This window comes from Notechis scutatus, chromosome 1, assembly GCF_049901735.1.
Source record: "Notechis scutatus isolate UNSWTSFEM ecotype Mainland chromosome 1, rNotScu1.2, whole genome shotgun sequence".
NCBI classification, from domain to species: Eukaryota; Metazoa; Chordata; class Lepidosauria; order Squamata; family Elapidae; genus Notechis; species Notechis scutatus.
In genome coordinates, this window is record NC_142009.1 from 280,495,289 (window position 1) to 280,516,956 (window position 21,668).

The following is a 21,668-nucleotide window of genomic DNA, read 5'->3' on the forward strand; positions in this document are numbered from 1 at the left end:
TATGTAGTTGCAGTGGGCTATAGCACTTAGATCATTAGAGGTGAGTATTCCAAGGTCCTTTACAGAGCTTGGGTCATCAACAAGATCTTGACTATTCAGCTTGTATTTTATTTTCTGATTTTTTTTGCCAATATGTAAGACAGAGCATTTATTTGTTGAGATTTGAAGTTGCCATTTGTTTGACCATTCTGATACATAGTCAAGATCTTTTTGTAGGGTAGCAGTATTGTCTGTGGTATTGAACAGCTTTACATCATCAGCGAAAAGAATGCAATTGCTCTTAATATGACCACAGAGGTCATTTATGTAGAGTATGAAGAGAGTTGGTCCTAGAACACTGCTTTGGGGGACACCACTATTGACAGGTACAGAATTTGATAGGACGCTCCCAATTTTGACCATTTGTTGTCTGTTTGCCAGGAATGCTTCTATCCAGTTATGCAGTTGTCCAGAGATACCGTAGGATTTTATTTTTAGGAGTAGTTTGTCGTGTACCACTGAATCAAAGGCTTTACAGAAGTCTATGTAGATTGCGTCTATTGCTTTGCCCTGGTCGAGTTGTGTCATCCATATGTTTTTGCAGTGTAAGAGTTGCAGATTACAGGATAGTTTTTTTCTGAAACCAAATTGTTTATTGGAGAGTAGGTTGTTTGTCTCTAAGTGGAGGATGATGGATTGGTTAATAATTGATTCCATGACTTTACAGGTGCCGCAGCATAAGGAGATTGGTCTGTAATTTTCAACTAGGCTTGGGTCTCCCTTTTTGAAGATGGGGATGACTGTGGCTTGTGACCATAGGTTAGGCAAGGAGCTGGTCCTGAAAGATTTTTCAAAGATTATGCTTAGAGGTTTGGCTATGGTAGTGGATAGCTTTTTTAAGAAGTAGGCACATATTCCATCTGGTCCAATAGATAGAGATGGTTTTAGATTGCGTAGTGCTTTTTCAACATTGTCTTCTGTAAAATCGATATGTATTAGATCATTGTTGTTATCTGTGGTACGGCTAGGAAATACTGGGCATGATCCATTGCTGTTTACAAATACTGAGCCGAAGAATATGTTAAAGATGTTGGCTTTAAAAGATAAATCAATATAATTTGCCTATAGGTGGTCCTTGAGTTATAACCGCAATGACTTAAAACTGGATTTCCAGTTGTGGTCATAAGTCAAGGCCTACCTCAAATATGATTACATTTGTTGTTAATATGTTCATTTTTCTCTATATGGCTCTCCAGGTTTCTTAGATATACATTGCTTTGCTTTCCTTGTCTCATTTTGCCATATTAGATTTGCTTTGTAATCTTATGCATATCTACCCAGAATTATCTACAGTAAACTTACTGTACAGTTGAATTTATTAATTGTCTTGGGTTTTAATTTAATTCCACCCCTTTTTAACACAACTGAGTTTCTTACAGGCAATGTGCTACTGATAGTGCCACAGACTTGAATTATCCATTGGTGTTCTTCTCATCTTATCTCAATATATGGAGCTAATTTTAACATTTCAAAAGAAACCATCTGTTTTTCTTTGGCTGCCTGGAGGGCTCACTTTATGCAGCTGCACAAAATAAGGTTTGGACATGCACCAGTATAACTTTGCAGTATAACTTTGCAGGTTTCTTCAACATCCATTTTGAACCATCTTCAGCTGAGGATAAATTAACTATTCTCTTGAATGTTAATACTTCAAATTTATATTCAGATGACTCCCATTGTAGAGCATTGTTATGTCTTTTCATCCTTCAACAGTGAAGCTTATCTTGGTTGTCTTTGAATAGCACATGAGTGAGTAAGCCATCCCAGATAAACTGTTTCTCTGTCGTAAACTGGACTTTTAATCTTTTTGTTATGAATGGTATTATTTGGGCCAGGATAAAAGTTGCTTTAACATCTACTGTGATTGCAAACCAATATAAACTGGAACATTGCATGCTCTGTTATCAATTAAAGTATGACAAATACCTAGCCATTTTACATAAAGCTGACATAAAATCCTTCACTCATAATCCCAGTCTTTACAAATTTGCAATTTAGTTATTTTTTTCATCAGACTTTACTGCAACTTGGCATATGGAATGAATATGTTGAATTGACATAATCCTTACTTAGAAAAGGCAATGGATTTAGTGGGACATTTCCCTCAATGATTTAATACAATTTTTTGGTAAAAAAGCATTTCTGATAAATGAGTAGCAGTAACAGGAAAACAGACAATCATACTGCCATTTATACTACAGCAGGAGGCAACTGTTGCATGCCAGGTCCCAGAACATAATATGTATGATATGCAGGGCAGTTACCCAAAAGAAGAAGAAAAAAATTGCATGTTGAACATGAATGTAAGATTTATGGATTTATATTAAATATCAAGAAGTATTTTGAAACTGATCTCTTCAGCTTTTATTTTTTATCTTTTATTTTTAATTTTAATTAGGAGACTAAAAGATAATACAAACTTAAAAAATAAAAGATGCAAGAGTATTCTTCTGTTAGTTTGTCCAATGTATGTGGTGAGGCAGGCAAAATCGAGTTAGAAAACCAAGGAGTATATGAAATCCCCTGCACTGCCTGCCTCACCACATACATTGGACAAACTAACAGAAGAATAAGTGCACGCGTTGAAGAACATAAGAACTCAATCAAAAAAGAAGAACCAACCTCTTCCCTGGTCCAACACCTCAAAGCCACAGGACATGAGATTGACTTTAAAAATACCAGAACTATCGCCAAAACTGAACACCACAGCAGCAGAATAATCAGAGAAGCCATAGAGATAGAAAAACGCCCACACAGCATGAATAAAAGAGATGACACCTCCTGCTTACCAGCCATTTGGAAACCCGCCCTCATGAACAGACGAGTACCCAACATGATAAATGACACCAGACCCACACCCATGAGGGCCACACAAGATGCCACCACCACACTTCCACGTAAAAATCAGACTCACACCCACACAGAAGATGAGACACGACCACAGACCAGAAGCCGCACTGCAGCTGCATCACTACCCACTTCAAACTCCTCTGAACCATACATGAAGCGAACTGACCCCCACCATGAAGATGTGGCACGACCACGAACTCGAAGCCAAACGAACACAGACCCAGACCCCAAACTCAAAGCCATATTAAAACCCAAAATGCTACATCACAGCCACCCGCTCAGGACATCACATCAGAAAACTCAAGAAATTACACCTCAAGAACTCAAGAAGTCACAACACAGCAAATGACCCAGGATATCACAGCACAAGACCAAGGATACCACAGCAATAAATCTCACAAGGTCATCACACAACCCATTACCCAAGCTGTTACTACACAGGAGGCTAATCGAAAGAGATCAAAACACAAAGCGACCCAGGAGATTACAACGCAAGACCCAGGATACCACAACAAAAGAACTCACAAGCCCATCACACAACCCATTACCCAAGCCGTTAAAACACAAGAGGCTAACGACCCAGGAGATGACAGCACAAGATCCAGGATATCTCTACAACAAAAGGCCATTACACAGCCCATTATACCAACATCAACTCCATCAACCAATCAAGAGGCTGCAGCACAGCCAACCAGCCCAGCACACCATCCCCCACCACTTGTATATATAGAGATGGCAGCTCCGGTCACACACTGCTTGCACTGGCACTAAGCCGAAAGCACCAGCCTGAAGATGGCGAGTGGGACCTCGCCGAAACGTTGCCTAGATACTTTGAATCTTACGCGGAGAAAACCCGAATAACCAAAGATCCACATATATATATATATATATATATATATATATATATATATATATATATATATATATATATATATATATATATATATTCTTAAGTTTTCGTGAATACTTACATGTATGGTATTCAGCTTTGTTGGAGTATTTTCCCACGTCATTATAGTTGTGCTTTTAAAGTTGTAGCAATGTTTCGGCAGAAACAGATGAACAAAATACAGAAGCCTGATGATGGCAGATGAGATTCTGCCGAAACGTTGCTACAACTTTAAAAGCACAACTATAATGACATGGGAAAATACCCGAACAAAGCTGAATACCATGTATGTATGTATGTATGTATGTATGTATGTATGTATGTATGTATGTATATGAGAGAGAGTGAGTTTTAAGAAAGCAAATTCCCATCCTTATCATGAAAAGTATAAACAATTTTACTATCTCTTCATCTCTTTTTAATTAAGAGATATGAATCTCTTCATCCCATAATTCATCTCTTAACAATAGGCCAATTCAATAAATAATGTTGTCTCCAATCCAAGTGTCAGCAAAAAGTCCAAAGAGAGCCTAAAATAGTAACATTAATTAATACATATAAAAATCACCATTCTACATCTCAACTCTTAACTGTAAGCAAATCTATATTACAAGCATAAAGTGGTCCTAGAGCCTAGTGTGAACAATAGACTAAAATTTAACATGACAAACAGGGACAATTTTTCTTTAAAAAAGAACAAACTCACTAATATCTCTTACTTTAAGTGAAAAGACAATTAAGTATAAAACCAAATTAAATGCTATCAGATTAGAAAACACAAAGTAAGTGTGGGCTTTAACACCATGTTAACTGTAAGCAAATCTAATACCCAACATCTTTAATCCAGAAGTTAGCAATCCAAAATGAACCACCAAAAATGCCCCATATCAATTCTGATCAAATAAACTGACACTGTATTCCTTCTCTTAAAAACAAACAAACCCAATATCTCTCTTTAATCCATTCAGATGGTTGTGTTCTCGTTTTTAATTTCTTCAAACTTTAAACAGCTTTTGGTAAGCCTAGTAAAAAGAAAATCCAATCACTCTGTGGGATTGTCATTTATGTAACCTTATTGTTAAAGCTTCATCCATTTAAAAAATGTTTAATGACAAATTTTTGTTCAAATTCTTGTTCATCTTTGTTGCACATCTTTTTCTCTAGCATCTTCTTTGAACAAACTATTCCCAGTTGACATCATTGATTCAAAGGTCAATGCAGTTCTTCAAAAAATGTCTCTTTATGCCATTATAAATTGTTTTTTCTTGTTATGTCTCCAATATTAGCCAATTGTAGCCCCCACCTCATTGCGGAGGAGCAAGAGGTGAGGACCATTCTGAGAGCTATGGACCCTAGAAAGGCTGCCGGTCCTGATGGTATCTCTGGCTGAATGCTTAAAGACTGTGCTGATCAGTTGGCTGGAGTCTTTACCAGGATCTTCAATCGGTGTTTATCCCAGTCCACTATTCCATCTTGTTTGAAGGTTTCCACCATTGTTCCACTGCCAAAAGAGTTTCCTATCAATAACCTCAACAATTACAGACCAGTGGCACTCACTCCTATAATCATGAAGTACTTTGAAAAATTGGTCTGCTGGCACATAATTTCTGATCTTCTGCATATATTTGATAAACACCAGTTTGCATGCAGAAGAAATAGATCTACAGAGGGCGCTATAGCCATCACTCTTCACACTGCTCTGACTCATCTAGAACAGTGGGGGGGGGGGCTATGTGAGGATGCTTCTTGTAGATTTTAGTTCTGCATTTAACACAATTCTTCCACATAGACTAGTGTCTAAACTTCTGGACCTTGGACTTTTTAAATTAAATCTGCCTTTGGATTATGGATTTCCTGTCTGGCCGCTCACAGACAGTCAGATTAGATAATCATATCTCTTCAGCCCTTATTCTTAACACTGGTACACCACAGGGTTGCATGTTGAGTCCCTTACTCTATACTCTTTATATGCATGACTGCATTCCCACTCACACTAGTAATACTATTACTAAATTTGCAGATGATACAACAGTGGTGGGACTCATCTCCGGGGGGATGAGTCTGCCTAATGATATTAGGTGGACTGGTTGCTTTCATGGTGTGGAGACAATAACTTGGTCCTTAACACCAATAAGACCAAGGAGCTTATAGTGGACTATAAAAGGAACAGATCAGATATCTAGCCCTTGCTTATCAATGGAGACCAAGTGGAGCAAGTGACCAGTTTTAAGTTTCTGGGTGTTACCATAAAAGAGGACCTGACCTGGGGTGCTCACATTGCAGCACTGGTCAAAAGGCCCAGCAGAGATTATACTACCTGAGACTTCTCAGAAAACAACAACTGAATGAAAAACTGCTGGTGACCTTCTACTGCTGCACCATAGAGAGTATCTTAACTTACTGCACCTCTTTATAGTTTGCCAATTGCATACTGGCAGATAGGAAAGCACTCCAGAGGGTTAACATCATTGCCCTAGACCAACAAACCATTGGTTGCCCTTTCCCCTCTTTATAGCTCCCGCTGCCTTAAGAAAGTTTAAAACATTCTCAAAGATCCATCTCATCCTGGGCACTCTTTTTCTGAACTATTACCACCTGGCAGACAGAACAGAATAATAAAAACAAGGACAAATAGGCTGAAAAACAGCTTCTATCCCAGGGCAGTAGCTCTTTTGAATTCTATTGTATAGTGCAGTGTTGGTGCGGTGTTGGGGGTTTTCGGTTCAATGTGTGGAGTGTGAAGGATGTGTGTTTGTGTTTATTTTCATGGTCATGATGTGCACTAAAGATGGTGGTTGGTTTTGTTGCATGAGGTGCAATGACAATAAAGTAAAGTAAAGTAAATATCAAAATTATTTTGTTTTCACACAAAAGTTCATTTATTCTTTAAAATTTTATTCAAAATCAAATGTGCAAAAGTTTTCTGGTCCCTTAATCTATTTGAAACTTTCTATAACCAAAACTTTGTCTTGTTGTACTTTACATTCTTAAGGATTATAACGATAAATCTTCACTTTATATTAGAGACTGAAAGTATTCATTTGACATTTCCAGTCTTGTCATTCTGAAGGTGTTGTAGTTCTTTAAAGCAATTAATAGAAAATTTCTGAAAGTGATTAGTAAATATAGGTGAACTTAGTGTCTTTTAAAAGGTCCATTTGTGTCTGGAGCAAGTACAGGTAGTCCTTGATTTACAACAGTTAGTTTAGTGACCGTTCAAAGTTACAACATCACTGAAAAAAGTGATTTATGACCATTTTTCACATTTATCAGATCAGATAATCAGAGTTGGAAGGGACCTTATAGGTCATCTAGTCCAATCCCCCACCCAAGCGGGAGACCCTACACCATTTCTGACAAATGGCAGTCCAATCTCTTCTTGAAGGTCTCAAGTGATGGTGCTCCCACAACTTCTGAGGGCAAGCTGTTCAACTGTTCAACCGTTGCAGTATCCCCATGGTCACATGATTTGGATGTTTGACAACTGACTCACATTTATGACAATTGCAGTGTCCAGGAGTCATGTAATTGCCTTTTGTGATTTTCTGACCAGCAAAGTCAATGGGGAAAGCAGATTCACTTAACCATGTTATTAAATTAACAACTGCAGTGATTCACTTAACAAATATGGCAAGAAAAGTTGTAAAATAGGACAAAACTCACTCAACAAATTTCTCACTTAAGGACATAAATTTTGGACTCAATTGTGGTCATAAGTTGAAGACTACCTGTATGACAAATTCTTTAGCTCCCAGTTCTACTATCCTGGGATTCTGCTACTTTGAAGTGTTCTGTAAGAAGAAACATTGTGGAACATTGCTTGGATGATTTTCATTGCTTTTTGTCTGATCTACTTATTCCCGGTGCTTAGCTGCAAATGTTAGCTGTGATTTTTGCAGAGACATCTTCAGTCCACCCTTTTTTCCTGGAAGGGTCTGATCTGTTCACCTTTTAGATTATACTTTTTCATCTTTTCAAAAGCCCATTTGATATCAAATCAGTTGTATTGGTAATGGAATGTGAGAATGGCCTTGAGAGATTGGCGGGGCGGTGGGGGGAGAGATGTTCCTAAGGAACAATCGCCAAAAATGGAGAGAAGCCCATAGCTGAACAATGGGCAGAGAAAAAAAAAACCTTGACTTCAGGTAGTAAAAAAAGGACTGTGAGAGATTTATATTCTCAGACTTGCAAGATTCTTACAATAAAGTAGAATTAGCTCATCTCATTGTATTTCCTATCTAGTCTACTTGGGAGTTTTATATTAACTTTGTGACTTTATTTATTTTTGCATTACTCTGAAATGTCACCTTCCCATGAATCATCACTAAATTCCTATTCAGTTATGGATCTTTTATAGGAAATCAGACTTTTTCTTATATGACCACAGAATCTTTATAAACTTAGAATTACACTTAGAATTTGGTTTGAGCTGGAGCCAGTACACAATATTCTATAAAGCCCTGTGAAGATGCAAGTTACATTGTCTGAAGAAGACTGTGTGCTTATATTTGAGAATATAAACCAAAAAACATGTTCAGACAACTTGTTAAAGTATATAGTGATTAAGTTTAGGATATAATTTGAACTGCTTCATGCCAATAATAACAGTTAATGTAAGTATTCTGGTTAAGAATCCAGAGCCATGGCTTATGTAAAATTACTTACATAAATCATAACTCTCTGTGTCATCAAGATTACCTTTCACTGACCAAAGGACAGAATTGTAAACTGACAAATATATTGCAAACTACAATTGTTCCTGCTCAGATTTGCTGACACTGGTTAAAAACAGTGTTTGACAAAGATTAATTTTCATCACCCTATTTGTAATACATCATGATGACCTGACATTTAAGGGAGTGGATTGATAACTTAACAGGGAAAGGTAACCAGTTAATCAACTACAAAAAGGTTGGCTTGGATATCAGCCACTACAAAATTGTTATGCGCCAGATTAGACAAATTCCTTGTGTGTCCAATCACACTTGGCCACTAAAGAATTCTATCTATCTATCTATCTATCTATCTATCTATCTATCTATCTATCTATCTATCTATCTATCTATCTATCATTATCTGGTCAACTATCCATAATTAGTGAAATCAATAGAAGCATAAAGATAAAGAGAATGAATTGATATTGACATACAAATTCTATCTACCCATAGCTGAATGGGGGAAAAATAATGTCCCTTCCAGCTTGCAATCCACCATGCACACTAAATATCTTGTTCAGAGAATGGGAAACATCTGGAAATCATTTAGAGGAATATGGTGAGGCTCTAAAGGGAGAAAAGTCCCATTGTATATAAAGAAACCCTCTGCTCAGAGATGAATGGGAAACAATATAGTGAACAGATAATTATGTAGACTTGGGCAGATTTGGGGAAAATAATTTGGGTGTTATTGTAAGAAGAAGGTAGTGCCCCTCCTAGGTAGGACTTTCATACAGAAAATATATGCTAAAATTACTGTTTTGCTGACAGCACAAGCCTGGCAAGCCAAAACTGAAAAATGTGATATGAAATGTGATGTGAACAATTGTACTTCCTGATTTTTTTTCCTGCTGAAATCAGCAATGCAGGGGTAAGGCATAATTTGAGTTGGAATAGCATGGATAGGAGTGGCAGTGCTTTTGCTTTTCAATGACTTGAATTTGGATTGGGGTTACGGTTTCAAAGGAAAAGAGTAGACAGTATTTTTCTACTCTTATAATTTTGTCATGGCTCTGATTCAAACACCCTCTTTACCTGTGCAGTGATAAATGAAGAAAACCTGCTCCACATTTTGCCTTGAGCCATTTAGCATGCTTGTCTTTTCCTCCTATCAATGCATGATTTTTTTTTCAAGTGCAGTGCATATTCAAGTGAATATGTTATAAATTAGGAATGAAGTTTGCTGATACAGCTTTTGATTCCCCCTCCAATTATCTGGGAGGAGCCAGCTGAGTAAAGATTAGAATACTGGGGAAATAAAATACCTTTTTGTGACATAGGCCACTTATTATTGCTTTTCTTTGTTAAAATAAGGGACATGTCATATCTGCATAGGGGAAAATCTTCACTTTTATCATGGACTTTCAGTACACCTTTTAATGATCTTGTAAGTCTGATCTCTAGACTGACAATTTAACCATTTCTGTAATTGCAACAAAGCTTTCTCTGGAAGATGTTGAGTTGCTCCTATATACTTTTGTCATTTCAAAATTGGAATACCAGATTTTTCTTCTTCTCAGAAATCTCTTATCACAGCTTTACAACTGCTGGGGGTGGGGGGGCTTTGAACATTTTCCATTAAAAAAACCTGGCTTCTGTTAAAATATTTCATACATGCAGGACTGTATATTTAACGCACACAAGCTCTCTCCTAGCCACTTCCTTAAGATCATACAGTTCACATAGTTTCAGTCATAAATTTGACCCAAAATCATACAGCCACACTCACCTGCATTTTGAATATGCAAATACATCACATTTATTCTTTCGATTTATACATTGGGGGTATTAAATTAGGAAGACATTTTAAAACATCTTAAAACATTTCCATCTTTAGAGAGGATGTTATTTATGGAAAATAGAATGGAAATTGTACCCACCTCCATTTTCAGTATGAACGACTAACTTCAACACTTTGAAACAAAGTTTACTCTTAAAGTAGAAAAAAGGGTTCCTTGCTTTTACACACCCTTTTGCACAACTCTAAGGATGTCCAATAGTATGACAAAAATACTGTAATTATGTTATTGTTATTATGGCCTTTATGTTCCCTGGGTAGTCTGTGCTTTGTACTCCAATGGAAGAGCAGCAGTCAGAGAATATTATGTTAAATTTCCTAGAAAGTATCCTGAAGACATATTTGCATCCATTTGCAACAAAATATAAGTACAAATATATTTAACACTGAAGTCAACCTAGGCATCACACACATTGTGTATGCCAGGTTGTTCTGAGAGTGAAAACAAAATGATGTGAAATTAAATATCTTTATGCATTGTGAGCTTTCAGATGCTTTTATATATGAACTGGGGAGAGAACAATTAAAAAACAACCCCTGGTTTTGTGAATGGTATTGTCCAAATGACTAAATCTTTATTTCTTAAAGTACATATTATTTCTTAAAGTACATATTACTTTAAGAATTAGAATAAAATTAGAATAAAATGAGAAGCATATATAACAAATAAACAAGGAGGAACATTTAACAGGGCTATAAAATCCAAAGCAATTTCCTCTTTGCTACAATATCTACCTAAATCAGGGGTGTCAAACTCGTAGCCTGTGGGCCGGATGTGTCACGTGCTGGCCCCGCCCCACCTGGTTTAGCAAAGGGGAAAAAAGTCCCGATACGTCACATGACAACACGAGTTTGACACCCCTGACCTAGATAATAAAGACATTTGATTCCGAAGTTCCCAAGCTTAAGTTGCCCTATATTGCCCTTCTATTGTTATTACCTTTGTGTAGTATAATCAGTGTTTTCGGGATGATGGCATTTGGAGGTACCCAACTTTGGGAATCCCTGTTCCTGTCCAACAAATGTCAGCCTTTGTGTAACACTGATACAGTATGTTTGACCACCTGAATTTCTCCCTTCCATTCAACAATAAAGACAAAAGATCCCTGTCATGGGGGTGGGTGGATGGGTGAAACCTATGTTCTCAGAGGTCCTGATGACATTGAAGGAAGAATAGAAATTTGCATGATGAACCAACAGGGTTACCTGCAGAGGGGACATGCTTTGTGCTGTTATAATTTGGACAGTATGCTATTAGGTCTTGTACCATTCATCTATGTGAGCCCAATAAATGATTATACTCTGCCATGCTAATATTTGGACCTGCATAAAGAGATATACTTTGTAAAAAAGATCTATTAGCAGTACTGAAATTATAACACAAAGGCTAAGTTTGTATAATGGACTATGAAAGTTGTAAAGCAATTAAGGGCATAATAAAGCCAGCATAGCTTAATAAAAAGAGTTAGCTACTGGGCCGATATAGGGGACAGCCTCCTGAAGTGCCTTTGCTGGGGCAGAGGCCTTCACAGGCCACCTAGTGGTCAATTCATGTTATACAGTACAGTACACTTAGATGGCCAGCACTACTGTAGGGGAGTACCATGATAAAACAGAACTGTGAGAATTTAATGCTGTAAATTTATCTAGTTAATCATGAGTTTAGATTTTAAATACACTTGACGTTGAGTAAATGTAAGCACACAACAGAGTGCATTTATTTACTGAAGAGGCTCTCTTAGAGCAGATAGTTCCATATAGTTCCATATATGACCTCTGTGATCACATTAAGAGCAACTGCGCTCTCTTCGCTGATGATGTAAAGCTGTTCAATACCACAGACAATACAGCTACCCTTCAAAAGGATCTTGACTATATATCAGAATGGTCAAACAAATGGCAACTTCAAATCTCAACAAATAAATGCTCTGTCCTACATATGGGCAAAAATAATAATAATCAGAAAATAAAATACAAGCTGAATAGTCAAGACCTTGTTGAGGATCCAAGCTCTGTCAAGGACCTTGGAGTATTCATCTCTAATGATCTAAGTGCTAGAGCCCACTGTAACTACATAGCCAAAAAGGCGTTAAGAGTTGTTAACCTAATCTTACATAGCTTTTTCTCTGGTAATATCACACTACTAACTAGAGCATACAAAACATTTGCTAGACCAATACTCGAATACAGCTCATCAGTCTGGAACCCACATTACGTATCTGATATTAACACAGTTGAGAAAGTCCAGAAATATTTCACAAGAAGAGTTCTCCACTCCTCTACTCGTTTTAGAATACCTTATGCCACCAGACTTGAAATTCTAGACCTAGAAAACCTTGATTTACACCGTCTTCGGTCTGATCTAAGTATGGTATATAAAATCATACATTGCATTGACTTTCCTGTCAATGAATACTTCTGCTTCAACCATAACAACACAAGAGCACACAATAGATACAAACTCAAGGTTAACTGCACCAAACTTGATTGCAGGAAATATGTCTTCAGCAACAGAGTGGTCAATGTCTGGAATACTCTACCTGACCCTGTGGTTTCTTCCCCAAACCCCAAAAACTTTAACCTTAGACTGTCTACTATTGACCTCACCCCTTTCCTAAGAGGTCTGTAGGGGGTATGCATAAGCGCATCAACATGCCTACCGTCCCTGTCCTATGGTTTCTTTTATTTTTCTTATATGTACCCATTTCATGTATTCATAACTATGTATATACTTATACCTATTATTTTGTAAGCAATTGACAAATAAAAATAAATAAAAATAAAATAAGTTATTTTTTTATGTAAAAAGGGCTTCTTCTAATGTCCAAATGTACAATTCCAGGAGCGATATATCTAGGACAGCTGGCTTTTAAAAACATTATGGGAAGGACCTTCAATAAATATTGCAATATGGAGTTATCTCAGTCAAGATTTTTTTCTATTTACTCTTTCATTAAAGTGAATGATAACATGTGTTTTGGGGATGCATCCAATTATAGTGATCATGTGATGAACAATTATAGTGTTCATCATATGATCACTATAATTGGATACATTTAGTAGAGCATGTTAGAATTAGGCATAGTTGTTTTAATTTTAAAGCATCCTATATTTTCCATTATTTCAGGATTATTATTAATATTATTTAGTTTTGTAGTAGTAGTGGTAGTAGTACCGGTAGCAGTACATTATAAGCAGAATCTCCAATTTCAATTTAATCAGAAACGTTTTTACCAGTCTATCAATGGAGAGATAGTAGTGAATCAATCAGTACTTGAACAAGGAAGAAACAGCACAGTTCTGGGCAGAGGTGATTAAAGGAGGTGGATAAGAATAAAAAAGAAGGTGAAATGAAAGAACCTGTAATAATAGCAGAAATGATGGAGAAAAGAGAAAGGAAGATTTAGAATTGGTCAACACAAGGTGAAGATGAATTGCATTGATTTTGGCTGAAACATCTGACTAGTCTACACCCACTTGTTGCAAAGGAGATGAAATTGAAGAGTGGTTAGCATCTGGCAAAACCTACCTGATAATAAAAGATCCAACAAAAGAAGCAGCACCCGGCAACTACAGGCCAATTACCTGTTTACTAACAACTTTCTAATTGTTAACTTGCATGATAGCTGATGCAGTCCAACAGCATATACTTGAAAATAAACCATTTCCATCTGAGCAGAAAGGAAGCTGCCCAAACAGCAGAGGAACAAAGATCAAATTCTAATTGGCAAGATGATTCTGAAAAATAGAATAGAATAGAATTCTTTATTGGCCAAGTGTGATTGGACACACAAGGAATTTGTCTTGGTGCAAATGCTGTCAGTGTACATAAAAGAAATGATACATTTGTCAAGAGTCAAGAATCATCAGATACAACACTTAATAATAGTCATAGGGTACAGGACTTCCGGTTTGTCGGCTTCGGCAGCGGCAGGGATTCGCGATACTGCGCGATCCCTGCGGCGCTAGCCGTCTTGGTGCCTCCGATCCGGACGGGTTTGGAGGCTGGGGCTGCCCCGTAGAGGCAGCCGAAGACAGGGGGATCCGGAGAGGGGCTTGGGGGTGTTGCAGACCCCCTCCCCAGCCGGCAAAATCCCCTTTTCTCAAGACGGTGGAGCGGCGGTCTGTAATGGCCGCCACAAAGAAGACGGCAGCTGGGTAAGACTGTGCAGGAGGAAGAGGGAGAAAGTTTGTGAAGAGAAAGTTTTTCTTGGCTGACCCAGGACTATAAGATGTACCTAACATCCTGAAAGCTATGACTTTTTGAATGATATTCTGTTTCCAGAGGAGAATTTTAAGCAGCAGATTTGAGGTGCTGAAAGGAAAGTTTACTCTCCTTCCCTATGGAATCAAAAAATTTGGCTTCTTGTGATAAATGGGAAGGGAGAGGACAAAAAAAAATATTGAGATTTTGTTGGAGGAGATGCCTTGAAGATTTTGAGACTAGAAATTAATTGCAACAAGGCTTTAAAATACAGATTGGGCTTTTCTTTTCTTTTTTTTAATTGATATTACCCCAGGAAGAGAAAGTGAGAACTTTGTGCTTTGCTTGGACTGATTGATGACTCTGGGACTTTGGGACTGTTCTAACTTTTGAAACATCTTGGTTGTTTTAAGAAGAAGGAAAAAAAGAAAAGATTTACAATGGCTTTACTTGTTGATGAACTTAGAAAGGAATATGAAAAAATAAAGAAAGAAGGCAAGGACGCTGTGAAAGAAGCCTTTCTCTTTTTAGAAATGGTGCTTGCTATTTACCAGCAAACACAACAACAGATGGAGAAAGCAGCAGCAGAAGAAGATGCCATCTTTAATGAATTCAAAAATCTAATTAAGAAAGAAAGGAGAAAGAGAGGAAGGAAAATGAAGGACTTAAGACTTAAAAAAACACCCAAGAAAGAGAAAAATAAGATGCAAAATCAACACAATGTTGGAAAGCAAAAGAAAAAAGGAATACAACAGAGAGGGGAAGCCAACAAGGCAGAGGTTAGGAGGGGGGGGGGGGTAAAAAGGTCAGGTGGGAAAAGAAAGGAAGGGAAAAGGGGAAAAAAAGCCACAAAGGTTTGAAACAAGATGGGAAAAAAGGAAGTTTTTTTAGGGACAAAGGGTAATGTATAATTTTTTTTAAAAAAGAAGATTCTGCAAGGTACATAAGATGGTATTGTAGTATTTGTATTAGAAATAGAAAACTAGAATGTTATAAGAATTAATAAAAGATTAAAATATTGAAATGTTTAGTAATGATAGACTTTAAAATTTAATAAAATATTAAAGGGAATGTTTAGAATATTGAGTTTAATTAAAGAGTTTGATTGACTATTGTGTTGATATTATTATAAATTTATTACTGTAGCATTTGTTTTTGAAATAGATAATTGGAATGTTACAAGATTCAATATTTAGATTTATTATTTAATTATGTATTTAACCATTTTGGATTTATTATTTTTTCTTCTTTTTAAAAGTTAGTAGGTAGAATGTACTAAGCAGAATCAGATTGGGTACTAGGCGTTATTTTAAATGTTAATTTAGGGGGACGATAGAAAGGCATCATACTCTGATTTGTGATTCCAGGAGAATTTTTTTTTTTTTCACTATAGGGAATGAGATAAATGGATTATTCAGGAATGGACAAAAGATTCAAGTATAATGACTTAAATTAAAATGAATTAAATAAAATAGAATTAAGAAGAGTGAAAAGCGGAGAAGCTATATAGAAGATATAGAATGGTAAATAAGATAGGTAATGGTATATAAGATGAGCATGAATTTAATTGAAGTCCATATAGAGAGAGGTAATCTGGGGCCAAGTTACTTTCTTAAAAGAAGTTTTATGTTTTTTGTGTTTTGTGTGTTTATGTCTGTGTGAGAACTAATAAAACCTTGGAGGAATGTTGGATGAGAATAATGGTAATCGTCAGAGAGAAATGAAGATGATAACTATAAATTGGATAAATATAGGAAAAAATAATAATAATAATGAAATTGAAAAAGAGTAAAGAGAAATAATGAGAAATTTGCTAAGAGATATTTATATGTTCATATGGAAATGGTGTAAAATAGAATTATGGTATATAAAATAATGTTTTATTTGACTTGTAAAATTTATAATGGAAAGAGATTTTATGTATCCAATGGTTAATGATGGTTTGTTTGTCTTTAAAATTAATAAAATTTGTTTAAAAAAAAAGTCATAGGGTACAATAAGCAATCAAATCATACTAGGAAACGGTCAATATAAATCGTAAGGATACAAATGACAAAGTTACAGCCATACAGTCACAAGTGGGAGGGGATGGGTGATAAGGAGTGATGAGAAGATTAATAGTAATAATAATGCAGACTTTATAAATAGTTGGACAGTGTTGAGGGAATTATTTGTTTAGCAGAGTGAAGGCATTCGGGAAATAACGGTTCTTGTGTATAGTTATTCTGGTGTGCAGTGCTCTATAGGGTAGGAGTTGAAACAGTTTATGTCCGGGATGTGAGGGGTCTGTAAATATTTTCACAGTCCTCTTTTTGACTTGTGTATTATACAGGTCCTCAATGGAAGGCAGGTTGGTACTAATTGTTTTTTCTGCAGTCCTAATTATCCTCTGAAGTCTGTGTCTGTCCTGTTGGGTTGCAGAACCAAACCAGACAGTTATAGAGGTGCAGAAACTGTAAGAGAAGGAAAACAAACTTGAATATATCATGGATTAATTACAGGAAGGCATTCAACTCTCTGCAATATGATTGAATAATCAAGTACCTAGAAATAATAGGAATCAGTATAACAGAATAACAGAGTTGGAAGGGACGTTGGATGTCTTCTATTCCCACCCTCTGCTTAGGCAGGAAACCCTATACCATTTCAGAGAAATGATTGTTCAATCTCTTCTTAAAAACCTCCAGTGTTGGAGTACCCACAACTTCTGGAGGCAAATCATTCCACTTTTTAGATGTTCTAACTGTCCTCCTTAGTTCTAGGTTGGATCTCTCCTTGATTAGTTTCCATCCATTGCTTCTTGTCCTGTTTTCAGGGACATTGGATAACAGGTTGATCCCCCTCTTCTTTGTGGCAGCCACTTAGATATTGGAACATTTCAAGAACACAGTAGAAAAGGCAGAAGCTTTGTGCAAAGGTTGATGGTACAATAGAAGACACTATGGTGATAGAATGGAAGAGGTTAACAACAAGACAGGAATCTTCCAAGAAGACTCACTATCACCACTACTATTTGTCATTGCACTGATTCCTCTGTACACATACTGAATCACTCAGGGCATGGCTATCAAATATCAAAAACATCTGCCACGCTATCCCTCCTTCTTTACATGGATGATTTGAAGCTGTATGGAAGAACACTGTGTGAAATAGAATTTCTGCTCAACACTGTCCATATACGGCACCAAGATATTGCAATGGAATTTGGACTAAATAAATGGCCATGCATGCCACAAAACAGGGAAAATAGTGAAAACTGATGGAATCTAGATGCCCTATGGAAATAATATCAAGAGTCTCAATGAAGATGATCATTATAAATACTGGGGCATCCTTCAAGCTGACAACATCAAACACAATGAAGTCAAGAAAAATGTTAGAAATGAATATATCAAGAGAGTGAAGAAGATCTTAAAACCCAAACTTAGTATAGGAAATACCATCAAGGCAATCTAATTAACACAGTCATTAGATACCCTGCTAGAATAGTGAATTGGTCTAAAGCAGAACTAAAGGCCGTAGATAGGAAATCCAGAAAAATAATGACAATGAATAATTCCCTTCATCCACGCAACAATGTTGTCAGACTTTATTTAGCAAGGAAAAAGGGTGAGCATGGAATGTTTCCATGAGGAATTCATGGAGAGCTAATACAAATCTTTACCTTACACTAACCCTATTTGGATTTTCAGTCTAATGGGATTTTTCCATGAGTTTTACCAAGAAAGGCAAATAAGCCAGTCTAGAAAGATGTCAGTTCCCCTAAGCATACCAAACCTACAAAATAGATATCAACACATTTATTTGGTGATATCTATTATGAATTCACGGAGACCTAACCCTATCCTGTAAATCTGGAGCACAACTTTAATACCATTAGCATTGACAAAGGCAGCTTTAATCAGAACAGCTTACATCCTATGGCAATATCTGTAACTCCCTCAAACATCCACATCTGCCTATCCTTGGAAATGTTTCAGTAGGTAGACAAAAATGCCAAATCCAGTCTGAACATTTGGCTGACTATGTGAAGAACCATAATAATAAGACCAACCATTTTAAAAACAGTGCAGTATATATATGACCTACTATTCAGCAAGGCTTGAGGTGTTCTTTGACACAAAGTTGAATGGGAAAACTAGATGGATCTCAGGGAAATGCCACCCCCCCAGAACAGGCTCTGTAACAGTGAAAATCATACTGCCTAAGCTCCATCAGATGACACTAGTTAGCAGAGAGGACTGGGATATGTTAATTCTTCATGCTTGTACGTGGTAAGCCTTTTGCCAAGAAGAGCAGTATAAGTGATATCAGCACTTTCAATTGTACTTGGAAGCTTATCGGTAGCCAGTATGGTGAATGATGCTACATAGATGTGATGTGATATGCCCATCATTGCTTGTACCACTGCTTTTGAATGAGTTTCATTTTCCAAGTGCAGTTCCATACAGCACATTGCAATAGATCATATACAGTAGAGGATAACCAAAGTTTCATTTATTTATTCACTTATTTATCTTAGTCACAGCTACCAGCTGGTTCATGAGCAGGAGCTGTGAAGTCAAGAAATCCCCCAAATTATATACCATCCTTGAAGGGTGTAACTCTGCTCAGAAATAAACATGAAGACGACCCTCCCCCCCAAATTATATACTGTAAAGATGCTCTCCAAATCATATATCATCCTTGAAAGATGATGTGTAATTCTGCTCAGAAATAAAGATGAAACATCCTGATCCTGGAGTGGTTAAAGATCCATAATCACTTATTCTTATCATAACTGCAATTGAGATTGTTATTTCCCATCCAGACAATCAATTGATCTGGGATTGAGACTTCATCTGGAATTGAGTCATTAGTTATCCCCATAAACTCTTATCCTTGGACTTGACCTTTTCTCTGATATTACATTGAATGGACCCAATCACAGGGAAAGGAGAATCACAACAATGCCATGTTCCCCAGCCCCCAAATTCCTACAGGTAGTCTAGGGTGAAGGTATCAAATGTTTCTGAAAGGTAAAGGAGAACCAGAATGGTTGTACTACTCTGAGCCCAGCTCTGCCAGAGATCATCAAAAAGCACTGTCTCAGCATATGCCTTAGCCTGAAAAATAACCAAAAGGGAACTACATAATTAGATTCTTCTAGGACTCTCTGTAGCTGAATCCAAAACACTTTCTCAATACCTTCCCCAAAATGGGGCCATTGGAGACTGTACAAAAATTGTGCAGTACAATTGGGTCCAGTGAAAGCTTCTTGAGGAGGGGATACATCATAATCTAAATGTCCTGGTGCTGTAATAGTAGATTTCTGTATATTCAACAAGAAATATTAATATATTATGCAGTTTCTAATTATGCATTTACTATATAATGTCCAATTGTTTGGTCTGGTTAGTTCTTAAGTGTATGATATAACAATGTAGTTCTATCAGCTTCCTTTTAAATCTATGAAAATGAGACATTTACTAGTTAGGACAGAGCTGATCACCAGCTGCATTTTCCCTATGGGAAAGGAAGGGACTTTCATTTGGAAAATCCCATAGTGGCTTTGTAATAAAAATATTCAAGTTAGTTCCAAACCACTTGGCACAGCACAGTTGTGATTAAGGATAACACTTCTTCAACAAAGTAACCTGATAATTGATGAGTGGAAAAGATTTGTTGGGAATAGAGTTTACGAATTATTTTTTAAAACTTTATCTTAAGTTTTGGTGTTTTAATTTTTCTTGACTATTACTTGTAAAAATCTGGCAGTGACCTCCTATTAAAGCTTTTAGTCTGGAAAGTTACTTTAAGGATGGCAAACATAAAAATAAATAGGTTTTTCTGGAGCTTATTTGTTTTATTTTAGAGCAATACCACATGCAGTTTTTATTAATCAGATGCTATTATTAAATTTGCCATATTAGTGGAAATATATACAGTATATTTATATTATAGGCAATGTGAATGATAGGAAAAGATCAGTTATAAATATTTATAAACATGGCAGATTCTGTCTTTTCATCTAGGACCAACATTTGGAAAAGTAAGATTTTTTAAAACTATTACAATGTTGTTGGTTTTGTTAGAAATAGATGTGTAGCTTGTTGCTCCAACAATAAGCCACACATCTGGGCAATCCAATTGTAGGGGGCAAATAGAATTATTCATTTGATTTCTATCTTATCTTTTTTTCAGGAGATCTATATGGCATTCAGTACACATCCATTTTCTCCATAACATGAAGTGTGTAGGTTAGAATGAAAAATTGTGACTCATCAAAATCAGTTAATGACCTTCCAAGACTGAAGGTTAAATCTGGGTTTTCTCATAGTTATTAACATAATAAACATTCAAAAGTGCATTAGTTCCAGCAATATTTCCCTCTGTTTTATTGCAAATTAACTGGTGTTTTCTTCCAAATACTCTTTAGACAGGAACATCTATTCTTGTTCATTTTAAAAAGACATTGTAGTTGTGAAAATGCCTTTCTTTGATTTTTCCCCCTCACATATTTGTTTGGGGTTTGAATTTAAGTCATCACCATCTTAAGAACTTTATGGAATTTTACTATATTGTACTCATTTTGAACACAGCCAATTAAGTATATTCAAAATCATCTGAATGCTTTCAGGTTTTAAGCACTGAATTTCAGAATCCAAGCTCTAGTGCAAGAGTCTTCAAACTTGGCAAGTTTAAGACTTGTGGATTTCAACTCCCAGAATTCCTGAGCTAACATGACTGGAGGAGGAATTCTTGGAGTTGAAGTCCACAAGTCTTAAAGCTGTCAAGTTTGAAGACCCCTGCTCTAGTAAAATGCTAGTTGAGGCATAAGTGTGCAAAAAGCAAACAAAAACATGATTTACAGCAGAGCTAAAAAAAATTATTTGCAAATGTTATTGTATATAAGAAAATGAATATGATTTTGCATAATGGCAGTTGCTATCAGACATATTACTTAATGATATTTATGCCGTGAAATTACATTAAAATAAATATTTGTGATCCACAACCATGCCCTTTTTGTTTGTTTTTGTTGTACAGGTGTTCCTATACCTTTATATACGTATACATCAGAGGTGGTATTCAGCAGGTTCTGACCAGTTCTGGAGAACCAGTAGCGGAAATTTTGAGTAGTTCAGAGAACTGACAAATGCTACCTCTGACTGGAGATTTTACAGTATCCTT